The 26,156-nt window shown below is 41.7% G+C and overlaps 2 non-coding genes and 1 pseudogene across 2 annotated transcripts; all 3 read left to right on the top strand.

Moving 5' to 3' along the window:
• Positions 1-4,350: 4,350 nt before the first annotated feature.
• On the top strand, positions 4,351-4,457 carry LOC123461796. The gene has a single exon (XR_006637861.1). It is a non-coding gene; the product is annotated as a U6 spliceosomal RNA (small nuclear RNA).
• Positions 4,458-15,902: 11,445 nt separating this feature from the next.
• Positions 15,903-16,093, top strand: LOC123462011. Its single transcript, XR_006638046.1, has one exon. It is a non-coding gene; the product is annotated as a U2 spliceosomal RNA (small nuclear RNA).
• An 8,083-nt stretch (positions 16,094-24,176) lies between these two features.
• On the top strand, positions 24,177-24,272 carry LOC123461869 (annotated as a pseudogene).
• Positions 24,273-26,156: the final 1,884 nt, after the last annotated feature.

Genomic DNA, 26,156 nt, shown 5'->3' with positions numbered 1-26,156 from the left:
AGATTTTAGAAGTTGTTTTGCCTATAGAAGGTTGTAATTATGGAAAATAAATAGGAATAAGGAGGAGAGTATATAGAAAAACAGATTGGAAGGAGAGGGAAAGATGTGAGTTGTTCATAGGAAGAGTAATAAGAGAGAACCCAATAATAGACTGGAGAAAAAGACAAAACTAACATAAAATCCAATCTTAGAAATAAACACACACAAGCATGGACAACTAGGCGTAGTGAAGCATGCCTTTAGTCCCAACACTTAGCAGGATCACTGTGAGTTTAAGGTCAACCTGGGAGTACATAGTGAGTTCCAGTTCAGCCTGAGCTACAGTAAGACCCTGCCTCAAAAACAAAAGAGGGGGGTGAGAATGGAATATATATGCATGAATGGAGATTAAAGAAAATAAGAAGTGCCCCAAACTGGGTATGATTGCTCAAGGCCTTAATCGTGTCACTTGGGAGGGTGAAGTAGGAGAATCACCTTGAGCTCAAGGGCAGCCTGGATTGCAGTGAATTCCATGTCAGCCTGGGCCACATGAGACCCTTCCTCAAAACAAGCACTAAAATTATGAAATATCACAAGTGACAAAAATTAACCTTCACACACAAATTATTTTTTTAAATATTTTATTTGTTTACTTCAGAGACAGAGATATTTGAGAGACAGAGAGAGAACAAGAATGGGTGTGCCAGGGCCCCTAGCCACTGCAAACTCCAGATGCATGCACCACCTCATGCATCTGGCTTTATGTGGGTCCTGGGGAATTGAACCTAGGTCCTTTGTTGCAGGTAAGTGCCTTAACCACTAAGCCATCTCTCCAGCCCAGAAATTATTTCTTATTTTTTGAGAGAGAGAGAGAGAATTGGCACGCCAGGGCTTCCAGCCACTTCAGTTGACCTCCAGACGTGTGCGCCCCCCAGTGTGACCGTGTACTTGTGTCGCCTGTGCGTCCACCTTGTGTGGGATCTGAGACGAGCATGAGTCCTCAGGCTTTGGAGGCAAGTGCCTTAACAGCTAAGCCATCTCTCTAGCCCTCACAAATTATGATTATTTTGTCTTTTGGGTTTTTTTGAGTTAGGGTCTCCCACTAGTCCAGGCTGTCCTGGAATTCACTATGTAGCCTCAGGGTGGCCTCAAACTCACAGTGATCCTCTTACCTCTGCTTCCCAAGTGCTGGGATTAAAGGCATGTGCCACCATGCCTGGCTATTTTTATTTTTTCTAATATTTTATTTATTATTTGAGAGAGAAAGAAGTACAGAAAGAGAGAGGGGGAGAATGGGCATGCCAGGGCCTCTAGCCACTGAAAACTCCAGATGCATGAACCACCTTGTACATCTGGTTTATGTGAGTACTGGGGAATCAAACCTGAGTCCTTAGGCTTTGCAGGCAAGCGCTTTAAATGCTAAGCCATATCTCCAGCCCCTTATTTTTATCTTATTTATTTATTTTTGGTTTTCTGAGGTAGGGTCTCACTCTAGCGCAGGCTGACCTGGAACTCACTGTGTAGTCTCAGAGTGGACTGGAACTCATAGCGATCTTCTAGCCTTTGCCTCCCAAGTGCTGGGATTAAAGGCATGTGCCACCATGCCTGGCTACCTTATTTTTATTTTTTTTTAATTTTTAAAATATATTTCATTTATTTATTTGAGAGAAAGAGAGAGAAGGAGAGAATGGGCACGCCAGGGCCTCCAGCCGCTGCAAATGAACTCCAGGTGCTTGTGCCCCCTTGTGCATCTGGCTTATGTGGGACCTGGAGAATTGAACCCGGATCCTTTGGCTTTGCAGGCAAACACCTTAACTGCTAAGCCATCTCTCCAGCCCTATTTTTATTTTTTGAGGTAGGGTCTCACTCTAGCCCAGGCTGACCTGGAATTTACTATGTAGTCAGAGGGTGGCCTCAAACTCACAGAGATATTCCTACCTCTGTCTCCTAAATGCAGGGATTAATGATTAATGATGTGGGCCACCGTCACAAATTATTCTTGTTTTGTTTTGTTTTGTTTTTGAGTAGGGTCTCACTCTGGCCCAGGCTGACCTGGAATTTACCATGCAGTCTCAGGCTGGCATCGAACTCACAGTGATCCTCTTACCTCTACCTCCTGAGTGCTGGGATTAAAGGCGTGCGCCACCACGCCAGGTCTACAAATTATTCTTTTTAAGGCAAAATATACTGCAAGGGGCTGGAGAGATGGCATAGCAGTTAAGCGCTTGCCTGTGAAGCCTACGGATCCCGGTTCAAGGCTCGGTTCCCCAGGTCCCACGTTAGCCAGATGCACAAGGGGACGCTCGCGTCTGGAGTTCGTTTGCATTGGCTGGAAGCCCTGGCGCGCCCATTCTCTGTCTCACTCTCTATCTGCCTCTTTCTCTCTGTCACTCTCAAATAATCAAATAAATAAATAAAAATCTTAAAATATATATATATATATATATATGTATGTATATATATATATATATATATATACATATATATATATATATATATATATACTGCAAGTACATCAAATCTAACAAGTCAAGAATTCTTAGTGAGGTAAGTTTTGAATTCTTGCCCTCCCTGGGATGTATGTATGTATGTTTGTTTATTTGTTTGTTTTTCAAGGTGGGGTCTCACTCTGGTCCAGGCTGACCTGGAATTACCTATGTAGTCTCAGGGTGGCCTTGAACTCACAGTGATCCTCCTACCTCTGCCTCCAAGTGGTGAAATTAAAGGTGTGCACCACCATGCCCAGCTTTTTTTGTTTGAGTTTGGGTTTCACACTAGCCTAGGCTGACCTGGAACCTCACTATGTAGTCTCAGGATGGCCTTGAACTCACAGTGATCCTCCTATCTCTGTCTCCTGAGTGCTGGGATTAAAGGTGTGTATCACCATGATTGGCCTTTTTTTTTTTTTTTTTTTTTGAGGTAGGGTCTCATGCTACCTGGAACTAACTAACGTGGAACTCACTCTGTAGTCCCAGGCTGGCCTCAAACTTGGGACTCCTACCTCTGCCTCCCAAATTGTAGGATTAAAGGCATGTGCCTCCAGTCCAGCTGGGCTTTCCATTTTTATGCAACCTGGTAGTGAAGGTGTAATTGAGATGGTGTTGCAGTCAAGTTCTCATTGCTGGTAGAAATAATACAACCAAGAGCAGCTTGTGGGGAAAAAAATGGTTTATTTTGGCTTACAGGCTCGAGGGGGGAAGCTCCATGATGGCAGGGAAAACAATGGCATGAACAGAGGGTGGATATCACCCCCTGGCCAGTATCAGGTGAACAACAGGAGAGTGTGTCAAATATTTGCAAGGGGGAGCTGGCTATAACGCCCATAAGCCCGCCCCCAACAATACACTGCCTCCTGAAGGTGTTGATTCCCAAATCTCCATCAGCTGGGAACCTAGCATTCAGAACACCTAAATTTATGGGAGACACCTGAATCAAACCACCACAGATGGGAAACTAAGGCTCACAGAACTCAGAGACTGAGTGGAGAATCAGTTTACTTTCGTGCTGGCATATGCTGAGGGGAATCTCTTTCAAAGCCTGAACCCTGAGATCTGATGGCTCAGACTTTTTATTTTTATTTATTTATTTTTGTTTTGTTTTGTTTTTCGAGGTAGGGTCTCACTCTAGCTCAGGCTGACCTGGAAGTCACTGTGAAGTCTCAGGGTGGCCTCGAACTCATGGCGATCCTCCTACCTCTGCCTCCCGAGTACTGGGATTAAAGGCATGCACCACCACGCCCAGCTAGCTCAGAGTTTTTAATACCTTATATTAGGCTATTAATTATTACTAGTTCTCTGAGCTCAGAGCCCGAGCCAACTGTCAGAGACCTCGAGTATGCAACAGGCAAGTTTTACAGAAACAAACATAAAAAGTTAGCTAGTGGGCAGATATAAAAAGAAGCATAAGATGATTTACAATAGGGGCTGTAATACATATCATGGCGTTGAAACAGTACCAAAACATCAGTGTCAGCACAAAAGTCTATGCAGTACAGGACATAGCTTTAGGATAGAGGTTTTTCAATTTTCATCTAACAATTAGCACTTTCAGTTCAAACCTACATACACAGCTTTGAAGTATGTACTGCTCCAATGTCAACCAGCTAGATTACCTTTTGGAGTAAGTTTCTAGCTCACTTATGTTGCAAAAATTCTCTGGAAAGTTCACTTGAACAGCAGTATGAATGAAAATTTATTTACCCAGGGGCCAAAGAGCTTGACATAGCTCTCCAAAGAAGCTTTGACCCTGAGCTAAGATTTTATTTTCATTTTATAGTTTTCATAGCCAAGGGGAGGGTAAGTGAACAAGATGTGACAATTTGCATATCAATCATTTCTGTACTCAGGCCACCCTAACAATGAACTCCATTTTGTGCTTGCTTCGGCAGCACATATACTAAAATTGGAACGATACAGAGAAGATTAGCATGGCCCCTGCACAAGGATGACTCGCAAATTCGTGAAGCGTTCCATATTTAAAAAAAAAAAAAAGAACTCCATTTTACTTTGTTTTAGCCTAAACTGTCTTTCCTTCTTATCATCCCTCTGGACCCTTTCTAAACAGTTCCCTCTTTGGGATTTTTCCATATGCTGACAAAGATAAATTTAGCTCCTCAGCAATTAGCTCTTACAGTAAGTAACTCAGTGAATCAGTTCAACTTTTAACTTCTTTTCTACCACATTTCCTCATCTTTATCATCCTAACAGTTTATGATTTTGTATGTAATGGCTGGTACTCCTGGGGTATCACCTGTATTTTCCTTGTTTGAATAAACATGGACAGAGCATTTAAAACTTAGGATTTTAACATAAGTCCCATTATAAGTATTATGAGAGGCCCCATTAAAGAGCCATCCAGGATCCTCATGTAGTCTACATAGGGGGCAGACCTAAGGTCTGGGGTACAACAGCTGTAAGAACTCTGGAGCCTTGGATAAGTGTGACTTTTAGGGCCAAGCTTTTGTCAGTTGTCATTGGGAAGACTGACACTGTTACTATTAAATCTTATATTTTAATTATCAGAAGCACAGACTAGTTCATGATTATTGTCTTTGAAAGTATGGACAGCAACACAAAACAATTATTGTAATAAAATTGCTGGGCGTGGTGGCGCACGCCTTTAATCCCAGCACTCGGGAGGCAGAGGTAGGAGGATCACCGTGAGTTCAAGGCCAGCCACCCTGAGACTACATAGTGAATTCCAGGAAAGCCTGAGCTAGAGTGAAACCCTACCTCAAAAAGAAAAAAAAAACAATTATTGTAATAAAATAAAGCCAAAACAAGATAGCCAGGAGCGCCTTCTCTGTACAAGATTAGTCAGCAAGAGTGACTGTAACTAATCCTATTGTGAGGAGGGGAGCACAGGACATTCCTCAATAAGAAACAGATAGTCCCTTGGAAAAGGATATAATACAAGGCAAGAACTGTATCTGATCTGGGATGAAAGACAAAGTCTCTTGGAGGGGCTGGAGAGATGGCTTAGTGGTTAAGTGCTTGCCTATGAAGCCTAAGGACCTCGGTTCAAGGCTCGATTCCCCAGGACTCACATTAGCCAGATGTTTTTTGAGATAGGTTCTCACTCTAGCCAAGGCTGACCTGGAATTCACTATGTAGTCTCAGGGTGGCCTCGAACTCATGGTGATCCTCCTACCTCTGCCTCCCAAGTGCTGGGATTAAAGGCATGCATCACCATGCCTGGCCTACATGTGGTTATCAATCACTCAGAGAGATTGTACACATCTGATTGGCAAAACAGATTTAGTTAGAGAAGTGCAGAACCTATCTGGTAAGCAAAGCAGACCTGGCCAGAGAATGACACATAGTTTAAAATCATTCTGATTAGCATTTAAGTTTAGTTGTCAGGTGACAGTGTAAACTATATCTGGAACATAGAAACATACTCATTTTAGCTTTTAAATATCTGTCAGTTATAAATACAGGCAGATCATGTTAGCAGCCCTGGAAACAATATTTTTCCCACAATTTTAAATCAATTGATTTGATCTAGAAATTGTATGTCAGGAAAAGACAAGACAGTATAAAAACTTGACATCTGTGTTTGACAATAACTTTGGTTAGTCTAAATACCTATGTAGGTACCAATTAGTCTCAAAACTGGAAGCAGAACAATAGAGGTTAAGATCATTTTTCTAGAGCAGGGAACATGTCTTATGTATCAATATATCTATAAGCAATGACCTTGACTAAGACTGATTATACATACACATAATTATATTGATTAAGAATAAAGCCATGGGATATTTTTTTATAATCATGGAAAATGCTAAAAAAAAAATTTTTAAAAAAGAATAAAGCCAAGGGAGGAGGGTATTTAATAGGTTGATATTGTATATATGTAACTACAATGATTGAGATGAGGAGGGAATATGATGGAGAATGGAATTTCAAAGGGGAAAGTGGGGGGAGGTGGAAGGAGGGTATTACCAGGGGATATTTTTTATAATCATGGAAAATGTTAATAAAAATTGTCAAAAGAAAAAAAAGAAAATGGGGAAAAAAAGAAAAAGAATAAAGCCAGGGCTGGAGAGATGGCTTAGTGGTTAAGCGCTTGTCTGTGAAGCCTAAGGACCCCAGTTCAGGGCTCGATTCCCCAGGACCCACGTTAGCCAGATGCACAAGGGGGTGCACGCATTCGTTTGCAGTGGCTGAAAGCCCTGACGTGCCCATTCTCTCTCTTTCTCTCTGTCACTCTCAAATAAATAAATAAATTAAATAAAAAAAATTTTTTTAATTAAAAAAGACGAATAAAGCCAAACCACGATAACAACATGAACAAGACAGGAACCATTATAAAGCTACAGTGTTGTTTTTTAAATATAATAATCTTATAAGAGAATTTAATACCATTTGTGGTTGACAAGTCAAGGAATATAGATAACTTGATTGAGCATTTTAAAGTTAGTCTTTTACAACCTTACAACTATTATCATGACCAGATTAATATATCAGCAAGTTAAAGTTTTAAATTTACAACCTGAATATCATAACATCCTAGTGCCATCCTTTGTTAGTTTGATATAAACTCTTAATTTCAAACAGTCTGTAATCTGATTGAGTACTTTCAGATTTAGTTAATCAACTTTGTCTTTAAGCTTTCTATTTAAATTTATTCATACCTTCACCAAATGCTTTTATCTTACAATTTGTGTAACCATTCTGCAACAATCTTTTTATCAAACATTTAATATCCAACATTTAAAATTTCTTCTTCAGTTTATCCCTTCATTTGGTTTATCTCACTATAACTACCAGCAAAACTTTATTATCCTTATCATAAGACTTTTAAAATATTTTATTTTTATTTATTTATTTATTTTACAGAGAAAGAAGGAGAGAGAGAGTGAGAAAGAGAGAGAATGGGTGCCCTAGGGCCTCCAGTGACTGCAAACGAACTGCAGACACATGTGCCCTCTTGTGCATCTGGCTAACGTGGGCCCTGGGGAATCGAACCAGGGTCCTTTGCTTTTACAGGCAAATGCCTTAACTGCTAAGCCATCCCTCCAGCCCCTCATAAGACTTTTTAATATGACCATTTAAGTTGGTTTTCTATTATCCTCAAAAGGTTCTTTGAAATAACCTTTTATAAAGGAGTAGACCAGACTTTTTCTTTACCCAGACTTATTTACCCCCCCCCCAATATATATAAAATATCATTTATTGATTTTTGGAACCTTTTTGTTGTTGTTGTTTTGCAAGGTAGGGTCTTACTCTAGCCCAAGTTAACCTGGAATTCACTATGTAGTCACAGGGTGTGCTTGACCTCACGGTGTTCCTCTTAACTCTGCCTCCTAAGTGCTGGGATTAAAGGTATATACCACCATGCCTGGCTTGGAACCTCTTTTTTTTTAAATAAGTTTCTAAAACACATATTGAAACATATACAAAAAATATGAAAGCACCTAGAACATTATTAGAAAAATTCTGACAAACTCAGTACTGAGTATTTCTAAATCTAAACACAAATCTTGGGACAATAGTCTTAGCAGTTCCATAAAAGCATAGATAGATACAGCAATGTAGCAGGATACAAAATAAATACACAGAAATCAGTAGCCTTCATATATGCTAACAACAAACACACAGAGGATGAAATCAGAAAATCACTCCCATTCACAATTGCATCAAAAAAAATAAAGTACCTTGGAATAAACCTAACCAAGGAAGTAAAGAATCTCTACAATGAGAACTTTAAAACACTCAAGCGAGAAATTGCAGAAGACACTAGAAAGTGGAGAAACATCCCTTGTTCCTGGATTGGAAGAATCAATATTGTGAAAACGGCAATCTTACCTAAAGCAATCTACACATTTAATGCAATCCCTATCAAAATTCCAAAGCTTTCTTCATGGAAATAGAAAAAACAATCCAAAAATTCATTTGGAATCACAAAAAACCTCGAATATCTAAAATAATACTGAGCAACAAAAGAGAGGCTGGTGGTATCACCATACCTGATTTTAACCTATACTACAGAGCCATAGTAACAAAAACAGCATGGTACTGGCACAAAAACAGACATGTAGATCAGTGGAACAGAATAGAGGACCCAGATGTAAGCCCAAGTAGCTATAGCCACCTGATGTTCGATAAAAATGCCAAAAATACTCATTGGAGAAGAGACAGCCTCTTCAGCAAATGGTGTTTTGAAAACTGGATATATATCTGCAGAAGGATGAAAATAGATTCTTCTCTCTCGCCATGCACAAGAATTAAGTCCAAATGGATTAAAGACCTTAACATCAGACCAGAAACTCTGAAACTGCTAGAGGAAAAAGTAGGGGAAACCCTTCAACATATTGGTCTTGGCAAAGACTTTCTGAATACAACCCCAATTGCTCAGGCAATAAAACCACAGATTAACCACTGGGACCTAATGAAATTACAAAGATTTTGCACCGCAAAGGACACAGTGAAAAAAGCAAAGAGGCAACCTACAGAATGGGAAAAAATCTTCACCAGCTATATATCTGATAAAGGATATCTAGGATATACAAAGAACTCAAAAAGTTAAATAATAAGGAATCAAACAAGCCAATCAAAAAATGGGCTATGGAGCTAAATAGAGAGTTCTCAAAGGAAGAAATACGAATGGCATATAAGCATCTAAAAAAAGTTCTATGTCACTAGTCATCAGGGAAATGCAGATTAAAACTACATTGAGATTCCATCTCACTCCTGTCAGATTGGCCACCATCATGAAAACAAATGATCATAAATGTTGGCGGGGATGTGGAAAAAAAAGGAACCCTTCTGCACTGCTGGTAGGAATGCAATCTGGTCCAGCCATTGTGGAAAACAGTGTGGAGGTTCCTAAAACAGCTAGAGATTGATCTACCATATGACCCAGCTATAGCACTCCTAGGCATATATCGAAAAGACTCATCACATTTCCTTAGAAGTACGTGCTCAACCATGTTTATTGCTGCTCAATTTATAATAGCTGGGAAATGGAACCAGCCTAGATGTCCCTCAACTGATGAGTGGATAATGAAGATGTGGCACATTTATACAATGGAGTTCTACTCAGCGGTAAAGAAAAATGAAGTTATGAAATTTGCAGAAAAATGGATGGACCTGGAAAGGATTATACTAAGTGAGGTAACCCAGACCCAGAAAGCCAAGCGCCACATGTTCTCTCTCATATGTGGATCCTAGCTACAGATGACTGGGCTTCTGCATGAGAATGAAAATACTTAGTAGCAGAGGCCAGTAAGTTAAAAAGGAGACATAAAGGGTAGAGAAAGGAAGGGAGGAGGATACTTAATAGGTTGATATTGTATATATGTAATTACAATGATTGTAATGGGGAGGTAATATGATGGAGAATGGAATTTCAAATGGGAAAGTGTGGGGGTGGGGAGGGAGGGAATTACCATGGGATATATTTTATAATCATGGAAAATGTTAATAAAAATTTAAAAAAAACAAAAATAAAAATAAAAATGACCTGGCTGAGAAAAAAAAAAAAAGCATAGATAGATAAAGTAAACTTAAAATGGTTACCATTTCTTATAAGAAGTCCCCATTTGTTTGCAGACATTTTGGGCTCACCCATCATCATGCTGGGGGGATAAACACTGTGATTCCTTGTGTCTGTAGATTCCCCTGGATCTGGAAGGTGGGGAAGCCAAGAAAACAGAGCCATCAAAGATTTCCCTGGGGCAGCATAAACCCAGAGAGGCCTGTGCCTTGTCTCCCTATCTAACAGTAAGACTTGTGTGTCAGGTTCCCCTCCTGTTCCAGGACCAGCTGGCCATCATGCAGATCTAGGCCTGCAGGGGAAGCACTAAGTAACACATTGCAATTGCAGGTGACTGCTCATGTGCAGTCCCCCATTTTATGCTTGTGTTGCAGTCAGATTTGCATTGCTACCAGAAATCACGTGACCAAGAGCCGCTTGTAGAAAAAAATAGGTTTATTTTGGCTTACAGACTCTAGGGGGAAGCTCCACAATGGCAGGGGAAAACAATGGCATGAGCAGAGGGTGAACATCACCCCCTGGCCTACATAAGGTGGACGATAGCAACAGGAGAGTGTGCCAAACACTGGCATGGGGAAACTGGCTATAACACCCATAAGCCTGCCCCCAACAATACACTCCCTCTAGGAGGCATTAATTCCCAAATCTCCATCAGCTGGGAACCTAGCATTCAGAACACCTAAGTTCATGGGGGACACAGCTTGCCTCAGAGAATCACCCCAGCATGTGAAAGCATGTGAAAGCAAGACAGATGAGTTTCCCCAGGTTTCTAACATTTGCCTGGGACTGGCCCCAGAATTTAGTTATTCCTGATTGACCTTTTGCCCCTGGGAAATAGCAAGACAGCATAGTCCTCCTTTGCAAGTGTGGAGAGGCTCTCCCTCCACTTCTGGTAGGTATGTGGTTGGGTTTAGGGCTTGAGTGATGTGCACTGGCATTTGTTTAGCTCAGAAGCCTTAATATATATATATTATGTATACATATTATTTTTGTTGAGAGAGAAAAAAGGGAGAGAGAGAATGGGCACACCAGGGCCTCCAGCCCCTGCAAACAAACTCCTGATGCATTTGCCCCCTTGTGCATCTGGCTTACATGGGTCTTGGAGAATAGAAATGGGATCCTTTGGCTTTGCAGGCAAATGCCTTGACCACTAAGCCATCTATCCTGCCCCCCTCAGAAGCCTTTTATTAACCTTGCAGTGAGACTTTTACTTGTTTTGTGTTTTTCTATCATTTAACCCTTTCCTTAGTGTCAGGCTCTGGAGTGATGGAATTTCCCAGTATCCCAGACAGCGCTATCTCCTTTTACCACCCCCCCCCCGCCCCCTTCCTTCTGTGGCCTCAGGTTTAGCCAACTTTAAGTTCTGTCAACCTGTACCTCATTACTTGAGAGTATGTTAGGAGGCAGCTGTGCGGGGGTGATCTTTGGCCTTGAAGTTTCTGGTCCGACTCTAGCTGGGCTAGTTTTGTTGTTGTTTTTTAATTCCAGGGAGAGTTTGGATTTCTCCCTGTAGCCCCCTACCTAATCTTGCCATTTTATAGCTTTTTGTTTTGTTTTGTTTTTCGTGGTAAAATCTCACTCTAGCTCAGGCTGATCTGTAATTCACTATGTAGTCTCAGGGTGGTCTTGAACTCATAGTCATCCTCCTACCTCTGCCTCCCAAGTACTGGGAATAAAGGCATATGCCACCACGCTTGGCTCACCATTTTATAGCTTTTAAAAGACGGAGCATCTCCATGGTTTGTTGTCTGTAAGTATAGCAGTTGTCTATATATATAAAAGTAGGAGATTCTTGCATTTTTCCTGTCTATGATCTCAGTTACTTTCAGTGTTTCCTCTGGGGCCACTCAACATTAAAAGCCAGCCTTTCCTGATGTCCTCTCAGTATTATAACCTCCTGAATAGTCCCTTTTAAAATTATTTATTTATTTATTTATTTATTTGAGAGCGACAGACAGAGAGAGAAAGACAGAGGGAGAGAGAGAGAATGGGCGCGCCAGGGCTTCCAGCCTCTGCAAACGAACTCCAGACGCGTGCGCCCCCTTGTGCATCTGGCTAACGTGGGACCTGGGGAACCGAGGCTCGAACCGGGGTCCTTAGGCTTCACAGGCAAGCGCTTAACTGCTAAGCCATCTCTCCAGCCCTGAAAAGTCCCTTTTGAAGTATGGTTGCATTTTGACCATGAAGTCTAGGACAATGGGCTTGGTGGAGGACTTCTTCACAGTGAGTTTCCTACCGTGCTGGAGCTGCAGAACAGACCCAAAGACAAAGCTTTCCTGAGCTTGTGCTGCACGGGACAGAAATCACTCTACAGCCTTAGGGCTGTGAGCCACATACCTACTTGTACACACATTCCTATCAAGTGTACTTTTCATACAGACTCCAGATGGCCATCTTCCCTCACTCATTCATTCACTCAGAGTTTCCTATTTAATCCCACTCATAATCCTAATCTAGTTAGTTACTGAGACTGGAACAACATCAATCCTCAAGGAAGGAGGGCCATCATTTTGGAACTGCCTCAAGGTTTGGAACTCCTCCTGTGGGGATTAATCCATAACTGCTCCTCTAGACCTTGAAATCACTGTGAGTATAATTCAAACCTGACTAGTCACAATCTCAGTTTTAAATTCTAATTCCAGTTTCCCTGGGGAGTGCTTACCTGATACAGACATCTGGCTCAGTCCCATCTCCTTCCACTCAGGAGCTCTAGCCCTGGGTTTCACAGTCTCCTTGGTCTGCCTATAAGGGGTCACCACAATCGACCAGTTCCAGGAAACTTTGACAGGCTAGGAGGCCCAGGACCAGCTGCTGTTCTGACCAAAGGGGGTCATGGTGAAGGAAAATCTCACTGGAACCACCAGAGATGTTGCAGAAATTCTCTAGAAAGATCACTACAATGCCAGTATGAGTAAAAGTAGAGGAGTTTATTATCTGGGAGCCAAAGAGCTTGAGGTAGCCCTTCAAAGAAGAGCTGAGCTGAGATTTTATTTCCATTGAATAGTTTTCATAGCCAAAGGGAGGGGTACGTGGAAATTTGCATATCAATCATTTCTGTACTCAGGCCACCCTAACAATGAACTCCGTTTTACTTTGTTTTAGCTTAAACTGTCTTTCCTTCTTATCAACCCTCTGGGCCCTTTCTGGACAGTTATCTCTTTGGGATTTTTTCCATCTGCTGACAAAGATAAGTTTAGCTCCTCAGCAAGTAACTCTTCTAGTAACACAGTAAATTAGTTCAACTTTTAGGTTCTTTCCTACAACACTATATTGAGTTGTGAAACTGGCTCATATTTTGATGCACTGTGGGATTGTCTCAGCTGGTTAAGTATGTCAGCTGGCTTGGATGCTGGGATCTTTGTGATCTCCAGTGGTGTTCTCAGTGCTGATGTATGAAGAAAAGAAGGTTTTTTGGGTTTTTTTTTTTTTTTTTGGTTTTTTCTTTCTTCTTTTTTTTTTCAGTTTTTATTAGCATTTTCCATGTTTATAAAAAAAATCCCATGGTAATTCCCTCCCTCCCCCCCTAGGAAAAGAAGTTTGTGGGATGCTCTCTGTAGATATTCTGGAGCTGTTCAGTTGGTCCCATTTTCTTCTTCCAGCTCTTTTGATTTGTTCACGATCAGCGAGAGTGGACATAATCTCTTCCTGGTAGCTCCCAATGCTCTTGCTGGCTGAGGCAAGGCAGGACCAGAAATATTCCCTAGCAGCCTGGACGGGGAGCCTTATCTTTTCTGATTCCTGCCTATGTTTTAATTTGGTACTTCATCTGGTACCCCCCTCCAGGAAGGAAAGTTTCAGGAAGTTGCTATACAATATCCCCACAGAAAGCAACTTGGAGGCTAAACTTGCCTATGGGACTTTATCAAGCTCAGCCATGCTCATCTTGAATAGACTTGTGAACCTTAGCACCACTAATGTCAATCGTTGGTGAATTTTCCCAAAGACAAACCCATCATCTTGCCCTACTCATTTTGCACATCCAGGCTGCACCAGTGCGGCAAGTTGCAGTGCCATCTTTCAGGAGATACACTTGAAAGGGCTGCCTGCAGGTTCAGTACTGTCACCCACCCAACAGGTTGCCGACACCATGAAGGAGACATTGCACAGAGCTCGACCAGTGAAAATAAGCCATGCTGGATTAATTGGCTCCAGAATACACACACACACACATATAATATACATACATACAAACATACATACATACATACATACATATATATAAAATATATGTTGTTTGGAGCCAACCAAACCTCGGCCATGTTGACAGAGACTGCCATATAGCAAGTTAAGCTTCTACTTCCTCACGTAATACTCAACTACCAGAAACAATGGGATCCTGGCTAAACATTCCCCCATCCTGCCAGTAGCTGATGAAGAAACAAAGGCATTGCAGTTTAACCAGTAACCCTGTGATCTTTGCCCTAACTATGCCCCTTCCCCCTACAACTCCTTGCCCTGACCACGTCCCCTTCCCCCTACAACCCTATATAAACCTACATGTAAGAATAAACTCTTGAGGCTGTGACAAATGTCTAGCATGGTCTCCTTCTTGTGTCTGTTTGCCTACTTTCATTCAGGTTGATATTCACCTCACGTCCTTGTTCGACTCCCCGCTGGCCGGGGCAAGTGGCGCCCGAATGTGAGGCCCGCGGTACGAAGAAAGACCTGAACGTCGCTCGAGTGGACGGCCGTCCCAGCCATTAGACCGCCACCCCACCGGAGGGGTGAGTGAAGGTCTGCATAGAGGTCACTACAGGCAATTCCCCTGTAATACAGACCCGCACCGCGATCGACGCAGAAAAGCCCGCCTGCGAAACTGATGTGTTTGAGGTAAGTGACAAATTTTAGGCAATTAAAGTAAGGACTATTGAGTCATTTTTTTCAAGGCACAAGAATTGCAGGACTTTCTTTTTTGCACTTCTCTTCCTCCTTTTACTTTCGGTCGGCGCCATCGCGTGGAATTGCAACATAGCGACAGGGCAACTGAAGCCTCTTGGCCAGGGCTACCCTCTGGCATTGGCTGAAGGCCCCTAGCTCCCTGTGCGAATCCCGACAGCCCATTCGGGCATTGGCAAAGACCTCCTATCTAGCCTCTCTTCCTATCAACAATACTGGGTACACAACAGCCAGTAAATGCTCTTAGAGTGGCTGCCAGCTCTTAACATTGCGGTCAGGCCCATCGGGGAACCCCCCCATGCCAGTTCTTCAACTGGGAACGTTGCTCTCTGGTCTTGCTATTTCTTCTCTTTCCTTTTCTATCATGGGACAGACCCTAAGTAAGCATAAATTGTTGAAAGGCTTAAAACTTCTCTAAAAGCACAAGGAATTAAGATTGTTTCAAGTTCTGTAAGCAAGTTTTTGATTTTATCAGGAGGATTTGTTCTCTGTGTGTGTGTGTGTGTGTGTGTGTATGTGTTTATGTGTGCTCACTGTGCTTGCTAGTCATGTCATGTTTGTGACTGTTTGTAACTAAAGAGATAAGATGGACACAGGTGATATTCCTTTCTCTTCTAGAGAACAATTTCAAGGAAATCAAAGACCTAAGCATAGAAATTAGAAAGGAAAAGTTAAATGTCTTTTAAGGAGTGAATTTGCCAGATATTTGTTCTAGATCAAGTTCACCTTACATAGAGGATTATTAAAAACAACAAAACTTCCTCTAAAGAGGTAACTTATAATCTGCCAGATATTTTTTAAAAAGATTGTAATGTCCTGTTACTTAAAAGGAGGAGGCAACTGACCTGACTTCTGAGCCAGCCTGCCTCAAGATAACAACACAATTTGCCTTAGCTACTCCTTATGAAATCATTACCAAGAGTGTTATTGGTATTAATGATATAAAATTGTATATTAAGACTGTTTTCTTTTAAGTAATAATATTAATCAATTTGGTGTAATTTTTTAATAGCCTTATAAGAAAGATAATCACTTCTCGGCCTTTTGGCTAAGATCAAGTGTAATATCTGTTCTTATCAGTTTAATATCTGATACGTCCTCTATCTGAGGATAATATATTAAATGAAATTTTGTAGCTCGGAGTTGGGATAAGAGCTTGCTCTGTCCACTCCACGCATCGACCTGGTATTGCAGTACTTCCAGGAACAGTGCACCCCCTCGGGGGAATTAAAAAAAAAGATAATTAATGATGGGGTGAAATAAATTGATTAAAGGAACTAAGAAAGAATTTTTCAATGTTGGGACATAGAATGCTCATTAAAATGCTTTTTGAGTGGTACTGAGAATGTTAAAGTATGTGGATAAAGATGTGCGTATGTAGGAAAGAATTTTCAGGCTAAACCTAAATGCCATGCCTAAAGTTAGAGATCCTTCAACTGTTTACAGACTCTTAAGGATACTCTAAAAGTTTTATATAGGGACATAGTCTTAATCTAAATTCATCTTACATTAGACTCAGGTGATGCCTATGTTAGGTGGGTCACAAAGTCATAAGTACAGATGTAATTGGAAGTTTAACCAGGTTAAACATAGACAAGAGTCTATCACCTTGTGTTTTGCAAATGGGTAAATTTGCTATGTAAAAACAAACAACTTCGAAATAGGAAAAGAAATGTCAGGATGCTTATCTCTCTGCTCTGTAATTTCATTTTGTTCTTGCTTTCCAATATATGCTACTTAAATTCATGGAAAGCTGGACTCTGAAAAAATAAAACAGATGAAACCCCCTTTATCTCAAACCCCATGCAAGTTTAAGCCATGTGTCCCCCAGACTCTGACTAGAGACAAAAATGGCCAATTGTCTCTGACAAGGAAAAAGGAATACAGCATATAACTGTGGTTCTCTTTAGTTCATCTCTTATGAACACCTAAAGTCACATCTGTTAGATAAAGTCTCTCACTAGACAAAATGTTAAATAGATAAACTGATTCTTATGATAAGGCCTCACTCATTAACAGGTCACTAATGCTAATTTGTTGTGATTTAAGGGTTATAAAACTGGCTTTAAGACTCTCTCAGTAAAGTAAATTAGGTTCCTCTTTTCATCAAGGTTTTAACTATTCTAAAGATAAAGGCTCACATAGAAATGGTTAATTTCCAAAGGTAAAGTACTCATACCTAAAGACATTGTGACTTTACAGATAGCTTCTGTCTTATTTATGCTAATTTTATTGAATGGTCATAACTAGGTTTAATCACTTAGGTTTAAGTGATTCAATTTCAATAATAATAACTTTCATCTTCCTGGGATTTGTTGGAATAGCTTACTTAAACTTTATCAAATTTAAGTCATGGGTAAAACATAAAATTTTTTATGTTAATAAAAATTTCTGTGGTACATAAAAATCAATAGCTATCAAGTTTAAGCCAAAATCATTGGTTGTCAAATAATATTTTTCTTTCAAAAACTTTATCAAGGGTTATATTAATATTTACTTAGCTGTTTGGGCTCAAAAAAGACCGAATTCTACTCTATTGTATGTAAAGTAACTGTCTCAATTTTGGCACCATGATAACATTTTGTTAGATTTGGTTAACTTACATTCAAAAATTCTAACTATACAGAATAGTCATCTTAATTTTGATGCTACTAAGGCTACTAATGAATTATTTACTACAATTAAGTCTGTGTTGCCTGGTTGGGACTCTCTGAGTTCCTGGATAGGCAGCTTTACAGCTGTGGGAGCTTGCCTTCTGCTTCTCTTAGGCCTATTGCCTTTTTTCTTCAAGTGTTTAATGAAGTCTATTGTAAATGTTCACACAGAGGTCCGAGCTATACACTATAGGACATGTCCCTGGCTCTCTCAGACTTTATCCTAGTTCTCCCTGAATTTTGTCCGCTGATGGCCAGAGAGGGATAAGAAAAAAGAAGGAGAATCTAAAACAGAGAAACCTACTTGGATCAAAAACACTGAGGATAAGGTAATCTCCATTGTGATGGACTGAGCAAACAATGGTACTTTAAAACTTTTAAAATGATAGGTTTATCTTAACAGGTGGTGGGAGGCCAGAGGCCCCCGCAGTGGAGTGTTTCTAAATTGCCCTTAAAATGGAGATTGCTCCAGGACCTTAGAAAAATTAATAAGGCCGTGGTACCTATGGGAGCCCTACAACCAGGCCTCCCCACTCCAGTAACAATTCCTACAGGATATTGTAAAATCATTATTGACCTAAAAGATTACTTTTTCCCTTATACCCTGAGAATTGTCAGCATTTTACATTTAGTTTACCTGTGGTAAATCTTAGAGGCCCTAAAGATAGTGGAGGCTACAATTCTGAGCCAAAGGGTCACTTTTATCTCTTATAAATAGCCTCTTCTCCTGGTCATTTGTGCCACTGTCTTTACACCCACTGGGGTGTTCTGGCAGGAGGGGCCCCTCTTCTGGGTCCATTTACCCTCCAAAAGTTAAAAACGGGGGATTTATATCCCATTAAAGGCTCTCCAAAAAACATTCTTCATCATGCGCTGTTTGTCCTAAACTTTTTAACCCTTGATACTCAGGGAAATTCAGCTGCTAAATGCTCTTGGCACACAAATACAAAAAATACCTTTGCCAAAGCCATGTGGAAAGATCCTTTAACTTTAAAATGGAATGGCCCAGACCCAGTACTCATTTGGGGCTGAGGATCAGTGTGCTTATTTGACATCAAAGAAAATGCTGCGAGATGGCTTCCAGAGAGACTTGTAAAACAAGCTGATGATCCTCCAGTGACATCTCACATATCCAGGGAAGAAACACTTTCCTGAGAGAATCTCCCTTTTTCCCTAACAGGACAAAGCTGGAAGGACCTCTACTTATCTTAATCCTCTCACTCACAATCGGACCCATTATTATAATTAAAATCATGTCTTTTATATGTCAACAGATTAAAGCCATTAAGGTGCAGCCTTTACAGGTCCATTATCACAGACTGGAGCTGGTGGATCGAGGCATTGCCACTGAAGACCTACCACCTTCAGTGGTCACTCTCCCTTGATCTTACATTCTGTACTTACTTACTATACTGCTGTCTTCTACACCTCTGCTATTGCTGCGGTCTACCTGTCTTGGCCAAATAGCTACCCCTCCTACGGGAGCTGCATAGGATTCAGACCTATGCATATCAACTTACAATAAAGTGAGTGTGATACGGACACCAATGTGGGTGTGAGGCAAAGCACCGCAAGGGAAGGTCCTTATCTGACCGCTTCTGGATTCCCTGAGAGGTATACCTGGCTTGCATGGAGGTTGGTACCATAACTGTTATCACTAAGGCCGTGCCTTGCTCTCCGGCCACATAGGCCCTGCCTCCCCTCCCCAAAAGGTACCAAGGGCCAAAGATTGTGGGAAAAAGACATCCCACGGGAGGAGTCGGGTCCCTACTCCCCCAGTTGGTTAATGCCCACCACTGCAAAGCGGGCCTTCCCTTTTTTTGTATAAAAGAAGGGAGGATATGTTGGGAGCCATGAACCAAACCTCGGCCATGTTGACAGAGACTGCCATATAGCTAGTTAAAGTTTCTACTTCCTCACCTAATACTCAACTACCAGAAACAAAGACTGCCATATAGCAAGTTAAGCTTCTACTTCCTCACCTAATACTCAACTACCAGAAACAATGGGATCGTACACCTGGCTAAGCATTCCCCCATCCTGCCAGTAGCTGATGAAGAAACAAAGGCATTGCGGTTTAACCAGTAACTCTGTGATCTTTGCCCTAACCACGTCCCCTTCCCCCTACAACCCTATATAAACCTACATGTAAGAATAAACTCTCGAGGCTGTGACAAATGTCTAGCATGGTCTCCTTCTTGTGTCTGTTTGCCTACTTTCATTCAGGTTGATATTCACCTCACGTCCTTGTTTGATTCCCTGCTGGCCAGGGCAATATGTGTGTGTGTGTGTGTGTGTGTGTGTGTGTGTGTGTGTGTGTGAGAGAGAGAGAGAGAGACACAGAGAGACAGACAGAGAAAGAGGAGAGAGAGAAAGAGAATGATAACAATTAGGAACAACACAGCCTTTTTTTTCCAAAAAAAATTTTTTATTAACAACTTCCACGATTATTAAAAAAATCCCATGATAATGCCCTCCCTTCCCCTACTTTCCCCTTTGAAACTCCACTCTCCATCATATCCCCTCCCCCTCTCAGTCAGTCTCTCTTTTATTTTGATGTCATGATCTTTTCTTCCTCTAATGATGGTCTTGTGTAGGTAGTGTCAGGCACTGTGAAGTCATGGATATCCAGGTCATTTTGTGTCTGGGGGGAGCACTTTGTAAGGAGTCCTACCCTTCCTTTGGCTCTTACATTCTTTCCACCACCTCTTCCTCAATAGACCCTGAGCCTTGGAAGGTGAAACACAGGCTTTTTTTGATAGAATTTTTTTTTTAAATTTTTTATTTATTTGAGAGCGACAGACACAGAGAGAAAGACAGATAGAGGGGGAGAGAGAGAATGGGCGCACCAGGGCTTCCAGCCTCTGCAAAGGAACTCCAGACGCGTGCGCCCCCTTGTGCATCTGGCTAACGTGGGACCTGGGGAACCGAGCCTCAAACCAGGGTTCTTAGGCTTCATAGGAAAGCGCTTAACTGCTAAGCCATCTCTCCAGCCCAGATAGAAATGTTTTTGTTAGCTAGGGACTGGCCCACAGAAACATGGATGCCACCTTGCCTGCTCTGACAAGACTAGAACAGAGTCTGATATAGTATCACTCAAGATGGCTGCAAGCAACAACTCTTCAACAATAGCTTCCTGCTTCTTCTTATTTTTTTTTTCCTGCTTCTTTTTTAACTTTTCCTGGGTTTGACATAACTGTGGGCTGACCCAGTCTCTTGTGCCCAATAGCCAATCAGATCCCTCCCTTACATACCTGAGTCTGCTGAGGAACCTTATTCTAATTGAATATTTGATTCATATAAATCAGCCTGAACCGTGTGCGTGAGCTCTACTGGGCTCTTAGCCCCTTGCCACCCTTTTAGCTCTCTCTTTCCCTGTGTGGGCCTGGTTGGGAGCAGGGAGAACTTCTTGCCTAAGCATTTTCCTATTTTGTTTTTGCCACTTTCCTGCTTGCTTCCCAAATGTGTGAGCTCCTTCTCCAGAGGGTTTCCTCCTTGGAGATGTGAGAAAGGTTTTCTCCATCATTTTACCATCTTCCCAGCTTCTCTGGCTTGAGCTTTCCTACTTTGCTTTTCCTCCTAAAATAAATCTCATAAATTCATAATTTACACTTTTGTGAGTCCACATTTTCAATTATTTGATAAATTAGACATGGACCAGGAGGAGTAGTTCACTGGCCTAGTATGAACATCCAATCTTCCCTAGGACTCCAACCATGCATGCATCAAAAGGGTTTCCAGATAAGGTTTTCCTCTATTCCAGGCTTACCTGGAATTCAGGCTGGCCTAGAACTCACTGTGATCTTCCTACCTCCTGCCTCAGCCTTCCTAGTGGAGTGCTGGAATTAAAATGTGCACCACCATGCCTGGCCTACAAGGTTATATTTGTTTGTTTTTGCTTTTTTGAGGTAGAGTCTCACCTCAATTCCAAGCCCAGGCTGATTTGGAATTCACTATATATAGTCTCAGAATGACCTTGAACTCACGGTGACCCTCTTACTTCTGCTGAGATTAAAAGTGTGCACCACCATAACTGGCTAAAACTTTTTTATTTTTTTCTGAGGTAGGGTCTCGCTGCAGCCCAGGCTGACCTGGAATTCACTACGTCGTCTCAGGGTGGCCTTAAACTCACGGCACTCCTTCTACCTCTGCTTCCCAAGTGCTAGGATTAAAGGCATGCACCACCATGGCCAGCAAGGCTTTTTTTTTTTAATAAGGCCAGGCATGGTGGCACATGTCTTTAATATTTATTTATTTAAAGAGAGAATGAGGCAGAGAGAGGGGGAGATAGAATGGGTGCTCCAGGGCCTCCAGCCACTGCAAATGAACTCCAGACACATGCACCCCCTTGTGCATCTGGCTTACGAGGGTCCTGGAGAGTCAAATCAGGATGCTTTGGCTTTGCAGACAAACACCTTAACCGTTAAGCCATCTCTCCAGCCCAAGACTTGTTTTTTTAATGGTTCTAAGGTTGAACCTAGATACTTGTTTAGAGTATCACTTCTGAAAATGGGTGTGGTGCTGCATGAAATCCTATTACTCAGATGAAGCTCTGAGGATGTGAGTTCCAGGCACAGCCTGGGACACAACTACAAAACTCTGTCTTAAAGAGAAAATTGCCAGGAATGGCGGTACACACCTTTAATCCCAGCACTTAGGAGGCAGAGGTAGGAGGATGCCGTGAGTTCGAGGCCACCCTGAGACCACATAGTGAATTCCAGGTCAGCCTGGGCCAGAGTGAGACCCTATCTACCTCAAAAAATTATTTTTTTTTCTTTTTGTCTTTGGGGCCTCTCTTTCCTTCCTTCTCCTTCCTTCCTTTCTTTCTTCCTTCCTTCCTTCTGATAATAATTAGAAGTAAGGTAGCCCACATTTTGTAGGTAGTTAGAGCCAAAAAATAATAAACAAATATCTGGATGTTCAACAACCAACAAACACAGATTTTTTAAAAACTTCTTACTGACAGCCCCATATATATACACAATATACCATGATCATAATTCCCTCTTGCCTCCCACTTTTGTCCTCCCTCATCTACCCACCCCCCACTGATCCCCTTCTTTCCAACTAGTCCATGTTCTATTTTGATGTCATAATTTTTCCCTTCTATTATGCAAGTCTTGTGTAGGTAAGGTCAGCCACTGTGAGGTCATGAATACCATAGCCACTTTGTTTTATGGGGGGGGGGGAAGTGTTGCAAAGCCCTCTTCCCTTCCTTTGGCGCTTACATTTTTTCTACCACCTCTTCTGTAATGGTCCCTGAGACTTGGGAGGGTGATAGAAATGTCTGGTTTAGTGCTAAACACTCAACTGTTACTTCTTAGCACGTTGATGAGTTTTGAGTCTCTCTATTGGTCACCACAATTTGAAAAGAGAAGCTTCTCTTACCAAAAATGAGAGTAGCATTAATATATGGGTATAATATATGGGCATAAACATAAGTATTTAGAAGGTAGTTTGGTCGACATAATATATCCATTTAGCCCAACAACCATAGTAAATTTGATGTGGGATTGGAGTCCTGGGAGAGATTCGAGTTCCATAAAGATTCAGGGGAGCTGGGCATGGTGACACATACCTTTAATCCCAGCACTCTGGATGCAGATATAGCAGAATCACTATGAGTTCAAGGCCACTCTGAGACTACATAGTGAATTCCAGGTCAGTTTTTGCTAAGGCAAGATGTCTACCTAAAAAAAAGGGGGGAGGCTGGGGAGATGACTTAGCAATTGAGGTGCTTGCCTGCAAACCCAAAGGACTCAAGTTCAATTCCCTAGGACCCATGTAAGCCAGATGCATGGGGTGGCACATGTGTCTGGAATTCGTTTGCAGTGGCTGGAGACTCTGGCATTCACATTGTTTTTCAAATAAATACATAAAAATAAAAACATTTAAAAAAAAACAAAAAAAGATGCAAGTGACCCCCCCCAAGCCCTATGAACCCCAACTTCAGGTCCTTGTCTAAGCGATTAAAGAATTGAAAATATGGACTCAGAGAAGGGTAAATTATGAGACTTATTTTAGGAAGAGTTAAGAGAGAAATCATTCTAGTCAAAAGAATCTCGCATGCTTTTGTGGGAAGGAAAGAAGAGAGGAAGGGCATGGTGGGCTTGCACACATATCTCAGGCCCATTTATATGAACCAGGTATCTAATTAGAATAAGTCTCACAATCAGGCTCAGGAAATGTGTAGGGAGAAACCTGACTGGGTGGTGGGCCTAAGAACACTGACTCAGGAAGAGCCCACCATGGGGCTAAGCCTGACAAACCAAGGAAGAAGCAGGAAGCTGTGCTGGTGCTGTTGCTGAGGGTGGCTGAGAAGGTCATTTTTGGTTATTCTGGATGATACTGGATCAGATGCGAGTTTCAATCCTACCAACGCAGGCAAGATGGCATCCATGTTTCTGTGAGCCAGCCCTAGCCAACTATCAAGAAAAAGCTACCTTGCTCCTAATTCATATCACTTTCCCCCGAAGGCTTATGACCTCCCCAAACATAGAATTTTGATTAGGTTTCCTATACCAAGCAGGAGAGCAATTGCTTTTCCCATGACAGACATGCCACCATTGCACCAGTTGGCACATTTTATCCTGGCTGGCCAGGCATGAAGCTTGTAGGATCCACTGCTGCTTAAGACTTTTGATGAATGTGCTCACTTTGGCAGCACATATACTAAAATTGGAACAATACAGAGATGATTAGCATGAGGATGGCATGCAAATTTATCAAGTGTTCCATTTTTTTTCTGATTTATTATTTATTTATTAGAGATAGAGAGAAGGACACACAGAGAGAATGGGCGTGCCAGGGCCTCTAGCCACTGCAAACGAACTCCAGATACATGCCCCACCATGTGCATCTGGCTTAAGTGGGACCTGGAGAATCGAACCTGGATCCTTAGGCTTTGCAGGCAAGCACCTTAACTGCTAAGCCATCTCTCTAGCTCTCAGTTTTTTGTTTTTTTTTTTTGTTTGTTTTTTAAAGAAAAAGACTGTTGATTACTTTTCTCCAGCAGTAGGCTGCACAGCTCTTCCCAGCATCATGCCAACTAGTCAACAGGAAGGGGCCTCAAGTCCAGCTCCAGCTTGATTTCTCAGTGTCCTACAACCCCAGGATGTGGTGTCTTCAGCAACTGAGAATCTAGTTCTGATGGTATCCAAGTGCCTTGGCAATAGCCAGTATAATTTTGGTACATCAGGGGCCTCCCTAACCAAAAACTCAGTAGAAGGTATCCCACCTCTAAATATTTGATAATAAGTTGTATGTTACTAATAATAATTGTAAAGAACAGAGTCCAGGAACTGAAACCCAAAAAGCCCTGACTCATTCCAACTCACCAAGAGGTTAGTTGATGGATCATTTTCCTACTGGCTATGAAAAGCCTACATACACAGTTATCCATTCATTATTCATCAGCAATCAGGAGTGCCTACATACAGTCAAAGTAAACAATCTAATCCACCCCAAATGAATGCCTTATTTGCATCCCCAAGGATATAATCCCTTCTCCATCCAAGTTGCTGTGCAGTTTCCCGCTCAGGACACCTCCCATATCAGGAGCTTTCTGCTTTCCTTCCTTCTCCCCCCACTTTTTAAAAAACAACAACAACAACAAAATACCTTTTTATTTACAACTCCTTTCCTTTCAAAAAAAAAAAAAAAAACACAACAAAACAAAACAACTTTAAAAACTCATTCTAAGAAGCCGGGCATGGCGGAGCATGCCTTTAATCCCAGCACTTGGGAGGCAGAGGTAGGAGGATCACCATGAGTTCAAGGCTACCCTGAGACTCCATAGTGAATTCCAAGTCAGCTTGGGCTAGAGTAAGACCCTACCTCAAAAAAACAAAACAAAAAAAATTCTAGCCGGGCATGGTAGCACACGCCTTTAATCCCAGCACTCAGGAGGCAGAGGTAGGAGGATTGCCATGAGTTCAAGGCTACCCTGAGACTACAGAGTGAATTCCAGGTTAGCCTGAGCTAGAGTGAGACCGTACCTCAAAAAACAAAAACAAACAAACAAAATTCTATTGGGACTGGAGAGAGATGATTTACAGGTTAATGTGCTTGCTTGCAAAACCTGATGGCCCACATTTGAATCCCTAGTACCCACATAAAAGCCAGAGGCACAAAGTGGTACATTCATCTGGAGTTCGCTGGCAGTGTCAAGGGGCCCTATTGTGCCCACTTTCCCTCTCTCTCTGCTTGCAAATAAATGATTAACAAATATATATATATATATATTATTTTTTTTTTTGGGGGGGGGGTTTCAAGGTAGGGTCTCATCGTAGCCCAGACTGACCTGGAATTCACTATGTAGTGTCAAAGTGTCCTCAAACTCATAGTGATCCTTCTACCCCAGCTTCCTGAGTGCTGGGATTAAAAGCATGTACCACCATGCCTGGCTAAATATATATTTTCTTTATGATTTACTTATTTGAGAGAGAGGAAAAAAGAGAGAAAGAGACTGGGTACACCAGGGCCTCCTACCACTGCAAACGAACTTCAGACAAATGTATTTTGTGTTTCTGGCTTCACATGGGTGCTGGGGAATTTAACTTCAATTTTTTTTCGAGGTAGGGTCTTGCTCCAGCCCAGGCTGAACTGGAATTCACTCTAGTCTCAGGG

Source organism: Jaculus jaculus, chromosome 6, assembly GCF_020740685.1.
Source record: "Jaculus jaculus isolate mJacJac1 chromosome 6, mJacJac1.mat.Y.cur, whole genome shotgun sequence".
Classification (NCBI taxonomy): Eukaryota; Metazoa; Chordata; class Mammalia; order Rodentia; family Dipodidae; genus Jaculus; species Jaculus jaculus.
The sequence above is the reverse complement of the archived record's forward strand: the minus strand, read 5'-3'. Positions and strand labels throughout refer to the sequence as shown.